General features: G+C 45.5%; 1 protein-coding gene across 1 annotated transcript in view; it reads left to right on the top strand.

Annotated features, from left to right (window-relative positions):
• The first annotated feature begins 305 nt into the window (after positions 1-305).
• The window catches only part of CGNL1 (cingulin like 1), a 143901-nt gene continuing 125615 nt past the window's right edge, over positions 306-18591 (top strand). The window contains exon 1 of the mRNA XM_072962347.1: positions 306-411. The gene's annotated coding sequence lies outside the window, so the exon portion shown is untranslated. The remainder of the gene's footprint in view (positions 412-18591) is intronic.

Here is an 18591-nt window from a genome sequence, read left to right as displayed (position 1 = left end):
GGAAGGGTAAGGACAAAGCGTCGCTGGAGAGGGGTGTGAAGCCCGAGGTGAGATGGGGTGGAAAAGAGGTGCCGGTGTGGCGAGGGCGCGTGCCGGCCCGGCCGCGGAGGGGCGGTGTCGGGGTGCGGGGAGACGAGTCCTGAGGGCCGGGGCGGCGGGAGGCAACGCGGGACTGCAGGGAGGGCTCGCCGGGCGCCTGGAGCGGGCGGGGCGGGGCGGGCCGGCGTGGGGGCGCGGGGCTCCAGGGCCCCGGGGGCGGCTCGGACGGCCCCGGCCCCTCCCCCCCGAGGGCGGGCGGCGGGCGGGGCGGGGCTCAGGCTTGTCCAGCCTCCTGGCGGCGCCTCGGCCCCTGCACTCGGGCCGGGCACTGCTGACTGCGGCGGGAGCGGGACCCGGGAGGCGGCGGCTACGGTAAGTGAGCCGGGCGCGGGCGCGGGCCGGCTGTACGGCGGGACCCGGAGGGGCTCGGGCTCCGCCAGGTGTGCGGAGCTCAGCCCGCGCGTCCGCCCTCCCAGCCCCGCGCGGCGCAGCGCCGGCCACCAGGCGCGCGAGTCTTGGGGTTGGAAGGTGCGCTCCTGGCTCCCGCCCGCGCGCCCTGCCGGGAGGACGTGCGGAACAGATGGTGCGAGTTCCCGGGGGCCCGCGTCGCGGCCGGGACGAGGGAGGGGCTCCGGGAAGACTATAGTGAAGAGGGACTGGCAGCCCTGCCGCGACCCTCGGGCGCGAATGACAACTGGGAGTGAGCCAGGGTTCCTCCGGGACCCAAAAGAGCGCCTCAGACCCGGTCCGACCCTGCTTTACTGAATTGCTGGACGTGCTGGTCCCGACCATCCCTGGAAAAGAAAGGGCTGGTGGGCACTCCTCTCTCCCTTGCTTTCAAGGTCCAGACAGGTCGTCCCTGAAAGCCCCCGCCCCACGTAAAGCACATATCCAAGCTTTCCAAGGGACTTTTCCAAGTTGCATCACTGTTTGGCCTCTACATAGGTGCTTGGCTGTCATGTTGGAGTTAGTTACATAGGATTTTAGAAAACTTTGTATATTCACTGAGTATCTGTACCCCTTCACCCCAAGGCAGCAGTGCCTTTCCAACGCTGCTCACAACACGCTGTTCGAAACAGGATGGGAATTCTTTTGGGTATTGGTTCTCAAACTTGGCTGCTCATCTAGAAAGTTTAAAAAAAATACTGATGCCTAGGTTCCACCTCTAGAGATCTGATTCAGCTGGTGTAGGGTGCAACCGGGACCATGGAATTAAAAAAACCAGGTGATTCTAATGTGCTCTGGGACGTGCTTTTTGCGTCCCATGGCCACTTTCTGAACCACTAGAGGTGATCTCAGGTACTCTTGACTCTACCTTCTGTAACCACCTCTTCACCTGAAGAGCCTGTCGTTTGGTGCTTTCCAACTTTAAACTGCAGATGGTGCCTTTTTCTGGAGTTCCCTTTGCTTCTTTCTCTGTTTACAGAAAATACTGCTAGTGCACTTTCTGTCAAGGAGGTGGGAGTGAAGGAATTAAAGTCATGAAGTCCTTGCAAGGGTCAAGGTTATAATACAGGGTCTTCCTCTTTAGGGAGAACTAAGTGATAGTTTGACTTGCCCTGTTTGGAAAGGATTTCAGATTAAAAGGAGGAAAAATAGTTTAGGATTCTGTCAGCTTTGGCAGACCCTGTGGCACAGATAATGATGTTGCATAAATATGGGGAATTTTTTTTTTTTTTAAGAACGCAAGCTGACAAAATCTTTAAGGTTTTGTGATAGATATGGTGTTACTATGTGTGCTAAGGTTTATTGAGTAGTTTGGGCTTATTCTTGATGTGTGATTAAGCCCAGCAGATGTAACAGTGTACATTTCTTGTTGATAGAAAAGTCCCTGAGTCAGGGAATTGCTGCCTTTACAGTAACATGACACGTCTGAGGTGAGACCTTGGCTACTTGTCGAATGATCTTAAAAATGGTAGGAAAATACGACTAAGGAAAACCTGACCATGTGTATACATTGAGTGGACTTGATCATATGTTTTCTTAAAGTGTGTTTTCAGTGTCCTTGTTATTGACGGTCTCTTGGGATCTTGGTTAATACTGTGGTACCGAAGTATGATGTTGCTATTAGATTCCCACTTACATGTTGCTACCTGGCCACAACCCAGTGGATTTTATTTTTTTCTTAGGTGCTGGCCCACTATATTGCATTTTTATTAGTAGTGGAGTGACATACTTTTGAGAGAATGCCTTCCAGAGGTGGAGGAGCATTTGTGTTCATTTTTAACTCCTAACCTGAGTCAAATAATTTTTGAAAAATACTAAATTTTAAGTTTTGCCCCAGTTGGTTTTTCTCTTTTTCCCATCTTCCACTACCATGCCCTGCTCTTATCATTGTGTTCAATTGCTGGAAGTGGGGCCCGCTGTGGCAGCCGTCTTAATTGTCTTGGCTGGAGAATGGAGGTTATGTGGAGTGCATGGTCTCACAGGGTGGCCCCTGACCCGAATCCTCAACCTTTGGGGGAAAAGACCATATGGAAAGTGTTTTTCCTACTGTTGAGTTTTTTTGGACCAGGCTAACAAAGTGAAGTCAGTTATTGACTGAAGTGTTGACTTCCTAATCTTGTCTCCATTGGTGGGGAAGATGTTTATTTGAGAATGCTGTTGACCTCTTAGTGACTGATGAGTTACACCTGAACAGCAACAGTTAAACTGTGACTATTATAGTACGTTCTGGGAAAAAAAAAGTGTATGTAAATATGGACCTAAACAGATTTATTTAAACATTTCTTCCTTTGGAGAAGCAGCTCTAATATTCTAAAGTGATTTAGAAGAAAGTAAGTGAAGGAAGAGTGAGGGGCTTCATTTAGAGAAAGGGTTAACAGCATTCAGAGAGGGATCTTGGATTTGTGTTAAAAATAGACTGCCCTATTGGTTTCCCTCCCCCCCCCTTTAAGTAGGGACAGTTAATTTGCTTGTGCTGATGGGGTGGGGGGTGGTTAAAGAACTTTAATGGCCTCCTTAACTCCCTTTCTCCCTGCAACCCTTTTATCTAAGAGATGCCGTTGACTCTTAAAAAACACCACCGATTTTGTGCTCTTCCTTTCCTTCCCTCCCCTGAATTGAGCTTGGCACTAAAGGGCACTGAAATGGCTGAGAGGTTGGCATCAGAGGAGGAAAACAAAGTTCAAGGGGAATTGAAAATTGGGTAACTTTCCCTGAATGACCAAGTGCTTACTTGATTCTGTCATGTGACATGGCTATTATCAAGAAACAAGTTATGCCATGAAACCCCTGAAGATGGAAAAGGAAGAAAAAAGGGGACTTGATGGAAATAGCACCAGGGTGTTGACTGGCTTTCACACAGGGGAAGTATGTTGGAGTTTCCAGTCAAACGCCCCAGTTCCAGCCCCCTGCCCCCTTCCCTTTCGTCTTCAGCACTGTCCCCCATCCCCCAAACCAGTATCCCTGGGAGAGAGTGCTTCATCTGAAATGCACACCAAATTTTTGTTTTTGTTGTTTCATTTCTTTAATCACTTTAACAAGTTCAATTCTTACAAAGCCCTGGCAAAACTCTGTATTGCTCACTGAGTTTTTGGTAAACAGGGTACAGCCCCCGACTTAGGGAGCTTGAAGTCTGGTGATGTAAATCGGGGGTCACAGTAAGTCGGGAGCGCTTAGACCCACGATGAGCATAAAGAGCTGTGAGGGGAGCCGTGTACCACCTGGCTTGTCCCACCTGGATAGTAATGCCTCCTCATTTCATTGGCACAGCAGGCACAAGAAAAGCTTTACTTAGGTTTAAATTATTTTATTAAGTCTCTACATTAAGTTTTAAATAACCGATTTCAGATACTTTTTGATGGAGGAGAGGGAAGCATTCAAACACAGGTGGTGCAGAGGGGATGTGGGGAGTGAGGAAAGAGGAGGCCACATTCTGGCAGATGTGATTGGCTTAGGGAGTACTTAACCACACGGTTCAGGGATGTTATCTGGGGTTGGGAAGCTGGTGGAGGATGTGGCTGGCTCCATCTCTGGCATGCTGGTAACTGAAGCATACACGTAGTGAGCAGTGGCTGCCTCTCCTGTGCAGCACGGCCGGGAGGAGAGGCCAGCAGCTGTTGTACTGGACAGGCACGTGATTTGGTCCTTGTCTGTGACTCCAGCCAGTGTGTGGACATTCGTTCTTTATCATACTCTTTTCACTTTAGCTCAGGTTTCCTTGAACAGACAGGTGTTCCTTGGACATCATCCTGCTTTTCCCTTGGGAAGGTGGTTTCCAAACAGCTGACCCATGGGACTAATAGCCCTAGGGTGTAAAGAGTAGTTAGCAGTGGGCTTGGCGCTTGTCTCTGTTGCTCTAAAACCCATCCGTTTCAGAGTTAGGAGGCAATGGCCTCACTTTACAGATGCAGAAACTGAGGCCTCAGAGGTGCTGGACCCTGGGCAGCTTGGGTGCTCGGAAGCAGTGGTAGAGCTGAGGTTCAAGTGCTCGGATCAGCCTGAATTCAAAGCTAAGGACTTTCCACTGCTCCGTGTGCCTCTTAAGAGCTGATTGAGAAATTGTGTTTTCCGTGCCTTATTTTTCTAACATCGTAGTCTCCTTCAGTCTGGATTGATTTGCTGTTTCCCTCTGCTGGACGATGTGTAATCTTAGACTTAAGATTACTGCAGGCTTGTCCTCTCTGGGGAAATCGTATGAAATCTTATTTTTCTGGCTTTTTTCATGGAGAGGGTAGATGAGGCTGTTTAGAAAGGCGCTGCATGGATCCCATTTCATAGGTTAGAGAGACATTATCTTCACATTTCTTCAAGATTTGTGAACCTCTGAATTTCTGTAGATGATTGTTGGATAAGAGATTAAAAAACAAAATTCAGTGTTGAACATTCTGGAGCAACACAAAGCTGGGCACGTTCAATTCCCATTTGTGGTACTCGCAACATAAACAAAACTTGGCTGCGTTGTAATTACCTCAACCTCTTAAAATTATAGGTGAGAAAGGTTCAGTGGGTGCGCAAAGCTGTAATTAGCAAAGGTGAGTTGAAAACAGGGTTACTGTGTGTGTGTCCATTACTATAATGGGCTCTGGCTCTGTGTTTCGTCCTAAGAAGGATCAGCTCCGGGGAACACTTGCAGGGGACTCAGTGGAGGGTCGTCATGGACTTAGTGTTTGGGATAAGCGCACAGGGTGAACCTGAAATATTTCAGCCGACCTGGTTGGCAGCCCCTTGTCTTACAGGGCGGGGTTTATTCCCCGCTGCCCAATCACAGGGCTTTTGACTTGCCTCAGGTAGGGTACATAATGTCTCAGGCTGTTACTCTGTAGGTTTCTTAAGTCTGTAAAAACCTTTTATTATTAATAATCTTTCACTATTGCTTCCCTCTTTGCTAGAGAATTGAGGCAAGATGACCAAGATTTTCTACTTTTGGCTTCAGTAATTCTCTTGGGTTTTACCTCTGACTTCCCCTGGCTTTCTACCCTGTATTTTACTGCATTTGAGACAGGCACTCTGTTTTCCCTTTGCAAATTGGAGTCTGTTCAGGGACGAGGACCCCTACGACCATAATCAGGGATCCTGTGACCAGGGATCAGTGTTGTTAGTCCCATTTTCCAGCTGAGGAACCTAGAGAGGTCCAGAGTTGGTACTAAGCTTGAGTTTGGGGATTCCAGCTTAGAGTTTGAGATACTATAACTGCTGTCCTCTTTTGATTTGACTACAAAGGAAAAAGAAACGGCCGAGCTTTCGAAGTTATGCAGAGGTTCTTGTACATCCTCTGAACTAATCCATTTCCTTGAGCTTTGCTGTAGCGGTATTATAGCTTTAAAAAAATTTTGATTCTCCACCATTTTTGCCCATGAGATTATTAAGAACAATGACTTACTCAAGAGTTATACTGCAGCAGGTAAAAAGTTAATTAGCCTGTCTCATTGCCCTAATCAAATATCAAAACCTGGAAAGTTTACTGAGAGTGGTGATTGCCTTGTGAAAGCTTTAAGAGTTGGAGAGGAACTGATAAAGAATGAAGGGAGAGATAAGAGAGAGAGGGGTTTGCAAAGGGACTGCTGGGTGGAGTTTACCAAATTTCAGACTTTTTCTAACTTGCGAGTTACAGGTTTGGGGCTCAAGCACCTTTGTTACACATGCAGTCAGACCAGCTCAGCCCTAACTGTGCTGCCTTGAGCCACCTGTAAGCTTTTTGGAGGGTAGGGTATAGGGTTGGAGAGAGGAAGTAGGGAAGCCCGGCAGAGGGTGGGGGTTGAGGGGCTTGAGGGGTGGGGAGGATTAGAGCCACTAGTTACCTGGTTCTTCGGGTCTGGTCTGCTCAGGGCATGACCACCTCTCACTCCAGGTAGGGTACCTGCCGTGAGTCCAGCTTCCTGGGTGTGAGGCAGCTGGGTGGGTGGGGTACAGAAGAGACAGAGGATCACCAGACTTCTCAGGAGGCCTGCCCAAATCAGTGGTTCTCATAATAATAGCAAATGCCTCTAGAGCACTGGCCTCTAGCCCTGACAGTGTTTAACCGAGCAGCTCTGTGAGATAGGTACTATCACAAACCCAGCTTCAGGTTGGGGAAAGAAGGCCATGAGAAATTGGGCCACTTGTCAGAGCTGTGCGGCTACCAAGTGGTCTGTCGGATCCAGGCTTCACACTCGTCTGGCCCTGAGCTGTGCCTCTTTGGACCCGGAGCCTGGTTGCTGCTCGGACTCCTCATTCATCCACTCAATACCCCAACTCGTTTATTTCTTCACAGGTGGTTGGCTGCTTGGACATGGCTTTATCTCAGCAGTTAGAACACCACCTGCGCCCTTTGCTTACATGTCTGGCCCCCCAAACCTGTAAACAAACCTGAGAAGAGGAGGGATATTGCCACTAACCTCACATCCCTGTGCCTAGCAGAAAATAGCTGCTCAGTGAGGTTCTGTGGGAGGAAGGATGGACATCAGTCAGCCCTTTGAAACGTGACATCCTGTGCTTCACCTGTCTGCCTGCTAGGAGTCATGATGATTTCTAAACAGAAAAACAGACGAGGGCTGGGAAGGGTGAAGAGTTTGGGGGGAATGTTTCACCGAAATAATCAGGGGGGATTCTTGATGAAAGCATGTTTCGAAAAAATGTATTGCAAGCTTTTATGGCCAGTGATGTGTGTTGTTTGTCTTTGTGCTTAAAGCATTTATTATTCGAAGGGCATGCCTACCCCCGGCTTGCAGATGATTTTGTGAGTCAAGGAAGTCCTTCAGACTTCCAGGCGTTGTTGGGACTGTTCTTGCCCACCAAGCCAGCAGGCTGTGTGTTCTTTGGAGTTGAGGATCAAATCCCTGGAGGATTCAAGTCCACCGTCCATGTTCCCAGGGCAGGGCTCAGTTTAACATTCAAACATGTAAGCTGGTGGAAGGTCTGTCTATCTGTTGTCTCCTCCTTCCGTCTTCACTCGGTGGGTTGAGAGCATTGGGGTCTCACCTGCTTGAACTGGAAGCCATGTTTGCCCATCACAAGGAGTGGGGTGGTCTGGGCAGCTTCCTCATCCACTTTAGGAAAATGGGCATGTAGCCCTTAGCTCATAGAGTTGTTAGGGCAGCATCTCTGTGACAAAGTACAGTAGCCCTGAAACGGGGCCCCACTGGGGAGACATTTGGCAGTATCTGGAGACGGCTTGGTTGTTAGTGGTGGCCACTGGCATGTCGGTGGGTAGAGGCCAGAGAAGATGCTGAGCATGCTACAATGCACAGGACAGTCCCCACAACAAAGAATCTTCCAGCCCCCAAAGTGAGCAGTTGGAGGCTGAGAACCTGGCCAGGTGGCACCTTTAACAGCAGTGGTGGTTTTTAACATCTCTTATCAAAGGAAACTTTTGGCTAGTGACATACAGCCCTGCTTTCTTAAGTGGGGTGGAAGGGATGGAATTTAACCTTTTGCTGGGGCTTCTGGGACTCTCCACAGGGGCCCCTGAAATGTGGGAAGACTTGCTTTCCTCTCCATTAAGTGCTCTTTAACTTCATTTGTAATTGCGTGCTCCTATTTACATATAAATAATACATACACATTTACATGTAAATAACTTATATGCTAAAAAAAAATCCCTGGCTCTTCAGGAAGGCTGTAGCATGGGGTCCTGGAGAAGAAGCCAGGACCCGCTGTGTGGCCTGAGGTCAGCTCCAGACCTCGGGAGGCTGGCTTTTCTCTGTGAAAGGACGAGTGATCGCATCACCCTGCTGTCTTATCGTATTGTTTCCAGGACTAAATAAAATAAATCTGAACCCATGAGAATAGCTCTGTATAAGTGAAGTAATTCTACACACATGAAGGTGTAGTTTGTTTCCTAAGACGTGCTTTTGAACATGTTTGTCAGAGAACTCCATGCATAAGTAGTCCCTCGGGAAATGCCACCAAAAATGGATTAGGAGCACAAGGAATTATATTCAATATTTTGTAATCACCTTTAATGAAAGAGTATGGAAACGAATATATGTGCGTATATGCATGACTAGGACATTGACACATTGTAACTGACTATACTTCAATTTAAAAAAAATGAATTAGGGCTCAAGAACCAGAGAATATCCATGTTGGGGGCCCAGTGGTTAACGAGGCCCAGAAAACACGCCTGCTGGGGAGCGTACAGTTCGGAGGCTATGTGCCCAGGGTTGAGGGCATGAGTGTGGGTGTGCACGACCTTGTCACCTCCCTCTGGGTTCATCCTTTGGCTTTTCCCCTGTTTACCAGGGGACCCGGGTCAAGCTCCTTGACCTCCTTGTGTTTTGGTTTCCTTGCCTGTGAATGAGGCCAGTGATAGCACCACTGCCCCACAGCACCCACAGCTGTGGGGGGAAGTGACCTGCCTTTAAGTGCATAGTGCACATGGGAAGCTTAGTTCAGTAAATGAGTTGTTCATAGTAAGTGATATTTATTACTCTGGGCTATGGCAGGTATTCTTTTACTCCAGTGAGGAAAGGGTTCCTCCCAGGTTAAGGGCTGAGAAGGGATTTTTCCGGAGTTCCTGTTAGCAATTTTTAATCTTACGGTGGTAAAATTCACACAATGTAAAGTTGACCATTTTAGCCAATTTACGGTGGATGGGTCAGTGGCATGAAGTCCATTCCCAGCATTGCACAACCATCACCGCTATCTCATTCCAGGACTTTTTCATCACCCAGAAGGAAATCCTGTAACCAGTAGGCAGGCATTTCACATTGCCCTCTCCCCCCAGACCCTTACACTGCCAGTCTGCTTTCTGTGTCTGTGGCTTCCCCTGTTCTGGGCATTCTGTGTAAATGGGATCATACAACACGCGGCCCTGCGGTCTGACTTCTTAGTGTCACGTTTCCCAGGCCCACCTGTGTACCGCAGGGAATGCCAGCACCTCACACCTTTTACCTGGTGTCTTTGTGGAATAATGCAAGCCTCAGTGCCATCAGGCCTGTTCTCCCACATCGTGTCCTGTTTTCAGACTTTAAAATGTCAGTCTTCGTTTGTTTGGGTGCTTTTTGGCGAGCCTTAGTTTTCCTACTTACCCCATCCAGTGATTCCAGTGACCCTAGAAATGAATATTGGAATGAAGCTCTCATGCCGAGTTCTTGGTGCTGCTGGGGAGTAGGTCTTTTATTTCTGAAGAGTGAACGGCGGGAGCACACTGGCCCCCAGAGTTGTGTTCACTTCCCCAGGACAGCGTGGCAGGTTTGAAAAACTAGTTTCTGGAAAGAACACCCACCAGGCCCTTTTATTCCTCTGTTAAAGAGCTTTCCACATGAGAAGTGGCCCTCAATTAAGTCGTTTAATACAAACCTCCCTCTGTTTTAAAGCTGTCTTGGGAAGTGTTTACATTGAATGCCACTGCAGGCTTCTGAGTGAGGAGCTGTGGAGTGAGGGCTCCTTAACCTGTGACTTTAATCACGTCGTCTGCAGTAGGTTTCCAGGTGGAGGCCTGGCCGGATTTGTCATTGGCCCAGACAACCTGAACTCTATCCTCCTCCCACCCCCTCAGCCATCACTGGTGGGAGATTCCGAGAAGCCTAAAGCCCTATAAAGATGGAAAAGTAGCTCCTGGAGAGAGGCTAGGCTGAATGGAGGTGGTGTGCCAAGCACCCCCACCCCCTGCCCCACCTCCACCCTGCCCCCCAGTTCTGATCCTAGTAACAGGGTTGGGGGCTTCAGTGAGAAGAGACGAAAGCAGTTAGGAGAGCAGCTCAGGGCTCTGAGATTCTGGGTCCTTGAGGCGAGGCCTGAGCTTTCAGCCAGGATTCAGCACTTTGCTGGGCGAAGGGCCATGGGCCCTTAGAGCTGAGTAGGCTCTGCTTTCTGCTCTGATTCTGGACAGGTGAATAGGCCCAGCTAAGAGGAAGCAGGGTGTTGGCAGCTTTGGGGGCTTACGAAGTTCTTTTGTGGGAAACGCTAGGATTTATCACAAAGGAGTGTCCAGGGAAAAGCTGTGTGCTGAAATCAAGGGTGCTCTGGGATGGCCTTTCCTTTGTGCTGCTGTCCTTGGGCTCCAGGACAGGAGGATGGGGAAGCCCAGATCCTGGCACGGGTTGGAGTTTGCAGAGAGGCTGCAGGACCTGGTCCTTGTGAGCCTGGACTCTGGCCCTGGACTGCCAGGGCCAAATCCTGCCTCCGAGGTTATATGTTATATGAGTTAACCTGTGTAAAGTACTTAGAACAGTGTCTGCAAGGGGAGGTGTATATGGGTATGTGCTTATTATTCTGACACTTATGTGAATCCCCAGTCAGAGTCGAAAAATGCTTCTTATTTTCGGAGCTAATTCACCTCCATACCCAGCAGGCTTGTGCAATCCATGGGAGAGAGTGAGGTCACTGAACCCTTAAAATAACATGACATACAGATGGGGTAATCATGCTTGATGAATCTGTTAAGTTCTCTGAGGGAGAGAATAAATGTGGTAAGAAGGGCAAACCAGTGGATATAATTTATTTAGATTTCCCAAAGACCTTTGAAAAGACTTAATGCCAAAGGTTATTAAATATGTGAGTCTCCCATGGCTCTGCATGTGGAGGTCTTTTAAGAGTATATTTGTGAAAGGAAGTAGATTTCATCATCAATAAGTATAAGAATCAGATCCTTAAATGCTCAGATGCTGAATTTCATTCCTTTTGTGATTTAACCCCAGACAATGAGTGAATAAAATGAATAGAAGCTTTGTCAACACCCACTGCTCTCCCCCAGTAGGATTTAGGAAGCTAGGGGGTTTGCTAGACTCAAAAGATACCTGTAGGAATTACTACTTTTTGTATGTAATTTTTCATTGTGCTCCATTTCCTGTGGGCTTGGCATGGTTCCTCATGTGTAGGAGTGCTCTGTGTGTGTGTAAAAGATGAATAAATTAAGGCCCCCTTAACATAAGCATGAATATTTCACTAGTGCATGTCTACTACTACTACTCCAGGCAGACTTAACATTATATTTGGTCTTTTGATGGTTGTAGTAGTTTTTGCTACATAATGTTGCTGTGTAACGAACAATCCTTGACCTCAGTGCCTTACAACCACAGGCATTGGTTGGGTGTGGTTTGGTGGACCGAGGCTGGCCTAAGGTGGGCCAGGCTAGATTTCAGGCTTCTGTCTGCCAGGTCTATTCCATGTATGCTTATTCTACGGCCTAGGCTGAAGGGGCAGCGGTTTTGCTGCCCCCAGGGCATGCTCATCTTGTGACAGATCATGGTAGCCTAAGAGGGCAGGTGGAAATGCATGAAGCCTTGTTTAGCTTTGGCCCATAACCACTGGTCAGCACAAATCACGTGGCCAAGCCCAACATCAGTGCGGTGGGCAAATATACTCAGGCCATTCTCATGGGAAGTTCTGCCAAGTCAGAGAAGGGGGATTTATAACCCCATGATAGGGGAGCGGATGCTAAAAACAGTGATTGAATCCATCATAGTGGTCGAGAATAAGTGAGATGGATGAGAAAAGTATGAGTTAAACCAGCCTTTTGAAAGCTTGCTAAACCTAGACCAGTGGGGTAAAGAGAGAGTCTCATGTTTTGTCCAGGTACCAGCCTAGGCCTTGGTAATGACTGTAAGTTAGCCTGGCGTGCATGGACTTTCAGCTCAATGTCAGTTCACGTTCATTCACTACAGCCGTGGTTGTAGCCACTACACCTGTGGGTGTAGCCGGGTTTCCTTCTGGTCAGCTCCTGACCTGACAGGGGTGACAGGGAGAATGGGGAGGGCCAATGTATCCAAGGAAGTCAGGGGCTTGGCTTACACTTCGCATGGCCCCCTCTTGGCAGAGGTCTGTGGGAATCAGCCTAACTCCCACCTCCAATTGTCTGTTACGGTTTCTCATCAGGCTCTTCGTGCACTCTGCCCCTATCTTTATAAGGATTCTGGGCCTTAGTTTCAGGAGTCCTGCTTTTACCTTTGAAGAAATAGTCTGGTTGACTTCTGCCAGCTGACTCACAAGTAGCAAATCCAAACTAGATCATCCAGTTTCCAGTCTAGTGTTGTCCTTCCACACCCTGGTGACTGCCGCAGCCCAGCAGTTATGATGGCTCTAAGGCATTAGAGTATATCCTGGTCCAGTGGGGAAGTGTCTACTTTCCTGAAGGAGCCAGATGGACCTTGCACTGATGTGCAGGGATGCCTCAGAAGGAGCAGAATGAAATATTGGCCAAGGGTAAACAGTCTTTGTGTCACCTTTTTGCAATATGTCTTTTTTTTGCGGGGGGTGGGTAATTAGGTTTATTTATTGATTTATTATGATTAGTTTTTTAATAGAGGTACTGGGGATTGAACCTAGGACCTTGTGCATGCTAAGCATGCACTCTATCCCTGAACTATATCTTCCCCCTCAATGTGTCTTTTTTGGGAAGGGAAAGAGCTGCTAGACTCTCCAAGGAAGGAAAGGTTTTGGCTATTAAGAGAAAACTCACTGAGAATAGATGGGACTAATACCCCCTGAAGTCAAGTCTGTGAGGAGACAAACTCTCTTATGTGCCGTGGGTGGGGTTATGAATCCAGTGGCCTTCTTCTGGAGAACAGTTTGGCAATGGGAAGACTTTTCACCTGGAAATAAACAATTAAAAGTGATTTAAATAGTAAGGATATTTGTTAGCTCATGTAAACAAGAAGTCCAAAGTTAGGGCAGTTTAGCGGTTAATTAATGGAAGATCTAGATATGTTTGCTCTTTGCCAGCCTCAGTGTTTGACATTTGTCCTCAAGCTTGGCTCCTCATGGTCCCAGTGTGGCCATGGCTGCTTCAACCATCATATTCTCATATGCAGTGATGTGTGATGTCCAGGAGCAGGAAAAGAGGAAAGCAGAGAAAACCTTTGCTAGAAGCTCCCTGTAGAACTTCTCCAGTGCCCCCTTGACACAACTGGGTCAGATGCCCACTTTGCAACCAGTGACTGGCATGGAGAGATGGGGACCCCATAGCTTGCTTAGACCAGTCTTGGGGCTAGATAGGGGCCAGCTTTCCCTGAGACATGTGGGCGCTGGGAGGAGATGGAACAAAACTGGGCTTTGCTGGCCAGAGGGAAAGGGACAGTGGCTATGGGTAGGTAGCCACTGGTGTCTTCCATAGCATTACCTTTCAGAACTAAAAATGTCCATACTCTGACTCAGCCCTGCCACAGTTAGGAATTTAGCTTATGAATATACCTGTGAAAGTCTGCTGATAAACATACAGAGATACTCATTGCAGCATTATAATAGCATAACACTAGAAAGAATCTAAATGTCTTTCAAGGGGACTGGTTTAAGAAATTAATGAATGAGCACATTATGGAATTGGGCAAATCTGTAAGTACTGATAAAGAAAAATTCACAAAATATACTTTTTTTTTTTTAAGAAAGCAAGATTTAAATTAGATCTATTCTAAGATCTCGTTTTTGTTGTAAAAAAGTCTTAATTCTTTTATTTTTTTGGCTGGGGAGGGAGATAATTAAGTTTATTTATTTATTCACTTTTAGTGGAGGTACTGGGGATTGAATCCAGGATCTCATGCATGCTAAGCGTGTACTCTACCACTTGAGCTATACCCTCCGCCCAGAAAGTCTTAATTCTTGATTGCAAATATAAACCTCTGGAAGAAGTCCCAAGAAACATGTTTGTTTCTGGGCTGTGGGATTGGTGGTGTGGTTGGGAGGGAAATTTTCTTTTTCATTTTATGCGCTTCTTGACTATTTGAATTTGATAAAAACCACTGAATGTATTAGCTTTATAATAATTAAAAAATGATAGGTGTTTTCTTAGTGTGCACAGGGGCTTAAGGAGAGGAAATGAGGGCCCTAACGTGGCCATTATCAGAAGTGTGGTGGTGGTGAGGGAATGAGAGTGCCATTTGTCTGTGTGTGATTGCTGTGAAGGGAGGCTGTGGAAAGAAAAAAGTCCAGGAGTGAAATCAGGTTATTTTTTAATCTCCCTTGGCACCTGGCATGGTGTCTTTCATATAGTAGAGTCGAATACATATTTGAAGAATGAATGAATGTTTCGATCGAGACCCAGAGCAACTTTATGAAGTGCCAAAGCCCAATCAAGTGGCACAAGTCAGCAAGAAAATGGATTCTGCTGGAGGTTTTAGTTCGCGAGTAATATATGACTGCCATCAAACTTTTCCCTTGAGCTCCCAGAATCTGATTCATTGCTAAGAATCAGCCTGAGTCTGCAACTTTATATTCATCATTCATCTCAGACCGAAGCCTGCTGTGCCAGGTTCCAGATAATAACGCTGAATAAGGTTTTCACAGCCAAGGGAAGAGCAAAGACAGGAACCACCATTGTGCATTAGCTGTTTATAGATGTGGCTTCAGTGAAGGGGTATCTGGGTGCCCTAAAGTCCGTGAAGAACAGAATGAGCTGTTATTTTGTAAGCAAAATGAGGTGTTTTGATACCCTAGACTAATACATAAGAAAATTGCTATCTTAATCATGTCACTCTGATAACAGGGAAAAAGCACAGATAAGAGTAGTGAGATAGGAATTTTGGATCTGATTGGCCAGCGTTGGTAGAAAAGTGTGAATGTGCCTGTTGATGAAATGAAAGAGTTGTATGTAGTCATCTTTTCAAGCATAATTCTCGTCCACATAGAAAAGCAGAGGCATATGGCTATTGAAAAGCCTTTTTATTAGTGGGGGTGGGGGGAAGGAAAGTGGGGTGCTACCATTATGTTGTGCCAATATTCTTCATAATTCCTTTGCTTGAGGGTTCTCTCTCTCTGAGGCTGATCCTTGTAAATCAAAGAAAGAATGTTGTAACAGACATTTCCACCGAGTTGCTTTTAACTTTTATACCCTTGGGTTTTAGCATTTAGCCCTTCTGTAATGGCCACCGGATGCCCACGCTGTTCAGACAATGATGATATCGTTGAGCTATGGTAAGATCATTTCCTTTGGAACAAAATGAAAAGCTTTCTGTGCTCACAATTGGAGGAAAATGTAAAATTTTAGTCAGCCTCCTCTGCTACAGGTTGAAAAGTGTCCATGTTCGAACATCATCCACTTTGTGGCTCAAATATGCCGTGGAAAGGTTCCAGTGTGTTTTTGAAACACTGAAAGAAAATATGCCTTTTTGATGTTTCTTTTTAAAATGGGTCCTTAGAAATATTTGGAAGAAGCATAATATTTCACACTTTTGTTGGTATTATTTGGGGATCAAAAGAACCTGGGATGAAAAAAAAAAAGACCCTGGGATGATTGGTACATTATGTTCTAGAGTGATTTAAATTATTTATGAGAGAGGGAGAGTGGGGAGAGAGGGGTGGTTTGCGTGTGTGCATGGATATACCCACAAAACTGCAAGTGTTTATGCTTACTTGACATAATCGTAGTATACCTCTTCCTCTGGTTTTTAGACAGTCTGTCCTATATCTGCAAAATCTGATTAAATTTTATAATTTTAGATGAATTCTGTATCTACGTTTGAAAATATAATAAGAATTAATGGTAGTAACACTTTTATAGCACTCGGTAGTGCTTGGCACTGTTTTATGCAGTTAACATCTATTAACTCATTTAGTCCTTATAATAACCATATTATTGTCCCATTTTACAGTTGAGGAAACTGAGGCACAGAAAGATTAAGTAACTTGTCCAAGGTGATACAGCTCGTAAGTGGTGGGGGTAGGTTCAGATCTAGGCAGTCTGTCTTTCCTTAGTTGAAAGCAAATTAGAAATTAATTGAAGCAAAAATTTGTGAGATATGAGTCATTACTAATCTTGGTTAACCTTCTAAATTGGAAACTTCTATGTGTTTATATAGTGTTTGATTTGACTAGAATAGTCTTGTGTAGTCTTAGTCCTTTGCTTCATGACCAGCATTTTAAGTTACTTTACACAGCAGGCATATATTTGAAAAATTATTTTAGTTGTAAATCTGAAATATATTAAAGGACAGTAAATTTAGCCAGTCAACATGAAAATCTTTTAACAGAGAGTTACTTGTCTTCCTCTCTTTCCTTAGGGAAGAAAGATGAGCTCTTTCAGTTCCCAAATGGCTCCTCAATTTAAAATGAATTATTCCACCGAAATGAATAGTCTTTTTACTCTTGCAGAAAGCAGTTCCCTCTTCCAGAACCTAAAGCCATTTTTCTCTCCAATAGTCTGGGATTAATCCTGATGTGTGACTCCTGCCAGTTTCCTTTCTTTGAAACCTCAGCAGCAACCAACTAGGGATTCCTTCTGCTCCTTGAAATAAATGCTGTGTTGGTGTTCTCCGTAGACAACTTCTGAGTGCCCAGGTCTCAGCCTGCACTTGTGGCCTTGAGTAGTTGATAAGAACAGAGCTGGGAGACATGGTGTCACAGTGTTTAAGAACTTAGAGTTTAGAGCAGCGCCTGGTAATGTGCAGTAAGACCTCAGATGTTTGCCCTGAGACTGTTGCTACGGATTGTGCTTTTGCCTTGTGCTGGGTACTCTCTTGAACACTCTACATGCATTGCCTAATTTAATTCTCAGCCCTGTTTACATATGTAGAAACTGAAGCTTAGAGAGGTTAAGAAATTTGTCCAAGGCCATACAGCTAGTAAGCAGTTAGAGCTATGGTGCAAACCTAGCTTTTTAATTTTTGTTTAAAGAGGAGAAGCGCAGAAGTGAAAAATGTATACTGTTGTCCAGAAGTTTTCTCATGCTTCCTCCCAGTCATTGTTCCTTGACAGAGATCACCACTATCTAGTTTCTATCACCAGAGGTAAATTTGGATTGTTCTTGGACTTCATAAAAATGGAATCATATTCACATAGTATGTAACTCTTTTGTGTCTGGCTTTTTTCATTCCACATCATGTTTGAAATTCATCAGTGGATTTGCACATAGCAGTGATTTGTTTCTCATTGCTAAATACATTGCTAAATTTTCATTGTATATTTCATTGTATGACTGTATCTTGATAACTGATTTATCTGCTTTTAATGGACTTTGGAGTTGTTTTTGGTTCTTGGCTGTTATTAATAGTGTTACATTCTTGTGTATGTATGGAGGTTCTTCGGGTATATATCTAGGAGTGGAATTACTGGGTCTTCTTATATATGGAACTGCGGTCGGTCCTGTGAAACAGTGTTCCAATAGTGGTTGTACCGGCGGACACTCCCAACTAGCAGTGAGTGAGTTTTCATGGCTCCACTGTCACCACTTGGTATTGTGTGTCATCTTCATTTTAGTCGTTCTGGTGAGTGCGTAGTGGAACTGTGTTGTACTCGGTTTTGACTCAGCAAATGCTTATTGTAAAACATTTGGAAAATGCGAAAAAGTATGAGAGGAAATTTAAAACTGTTTTTAGTTCTACCATCAAGATAAACAGCTGTTAATATTTGGGTGTATTTCCTCTCTTTTGTGCTACATATTTGTATGTATATGTATGCTAAACCCCAAATTGGATGTGTTGCATGCAAGCAAGCTACCGTTAAATGTGGTATTGTGGGTGCCTATATAATAAAATAGGAAGGCAGTTAATGGAAGGCCCAGGAATAGTCTTAGGGGTATTGTGAGTGTGCATAATACTGCCATTTTCCTATTATATTTGGAGGAAGAGGGAAAGGAGAGAGAGGAAGCCAGCATTTATTGTGCACCTGCCCTGCTCCGGGCACTGTGGTACTGGGAAGTGCTGCTCGTTTTCAGAGTAGACCTGAGCCCTGTGAGAAAGTGTAACCCCCTGGCAGCTGTCTGATGTACAGCATGTTTGAAAGTAAGTCTTATTTCACACCTAGTAACTGAGCATGTTGGAATACTGGGCTCGTGTCATAGTGTAAATTGAGGTTAATCAAAGTGGCAGGTTGTTTGCCCAGTTTCAAAGGTACACAGACCTCTATTGTTTTTACTCACTTGAACGTCAACACACAGAGAACAACATTTTGAATGGAGAATACTTAATTATTTGGTGCATAGGCTTCATATTTTTAACAATTGTTCACTTTCCTTCAAATGCATTAAATCCATCTGTTTGTTGTTGTTAAACATGGAATCTAATCTCAGAATCCTAATTATACTCTATTTTTGAATAGTTTGCATTATTGATTGAAATGTTGGTTGGTTAGTGTTTTGAAAAGTGGAACCTTGTTCTTTGAAGCTATGCTCAATCTCCTGAAGACCTGGGGCTGGTTTTTGTTGCCAGTAAAAATCCTTTGGGGAGAGAACAGGAAGTTCACAGTGCTGCAATCCTGAAT

Source organism: Vicugna pacos, chromosome 6 (genome assembly GCF_048564905.1).
Source record: "Vicugna pacos chromosome 6, VicPac4, whole genome shotgun sequence".
Lineage (NCBI taxonomy): Eukaryota > Metazoa > Chordata > Mammalia > Artiodactyla > Camelidae > Vicugna > Vicugna pacos.
This window is presented reverse-complemented; position numbering and strand designations above follow the sequence as displayed.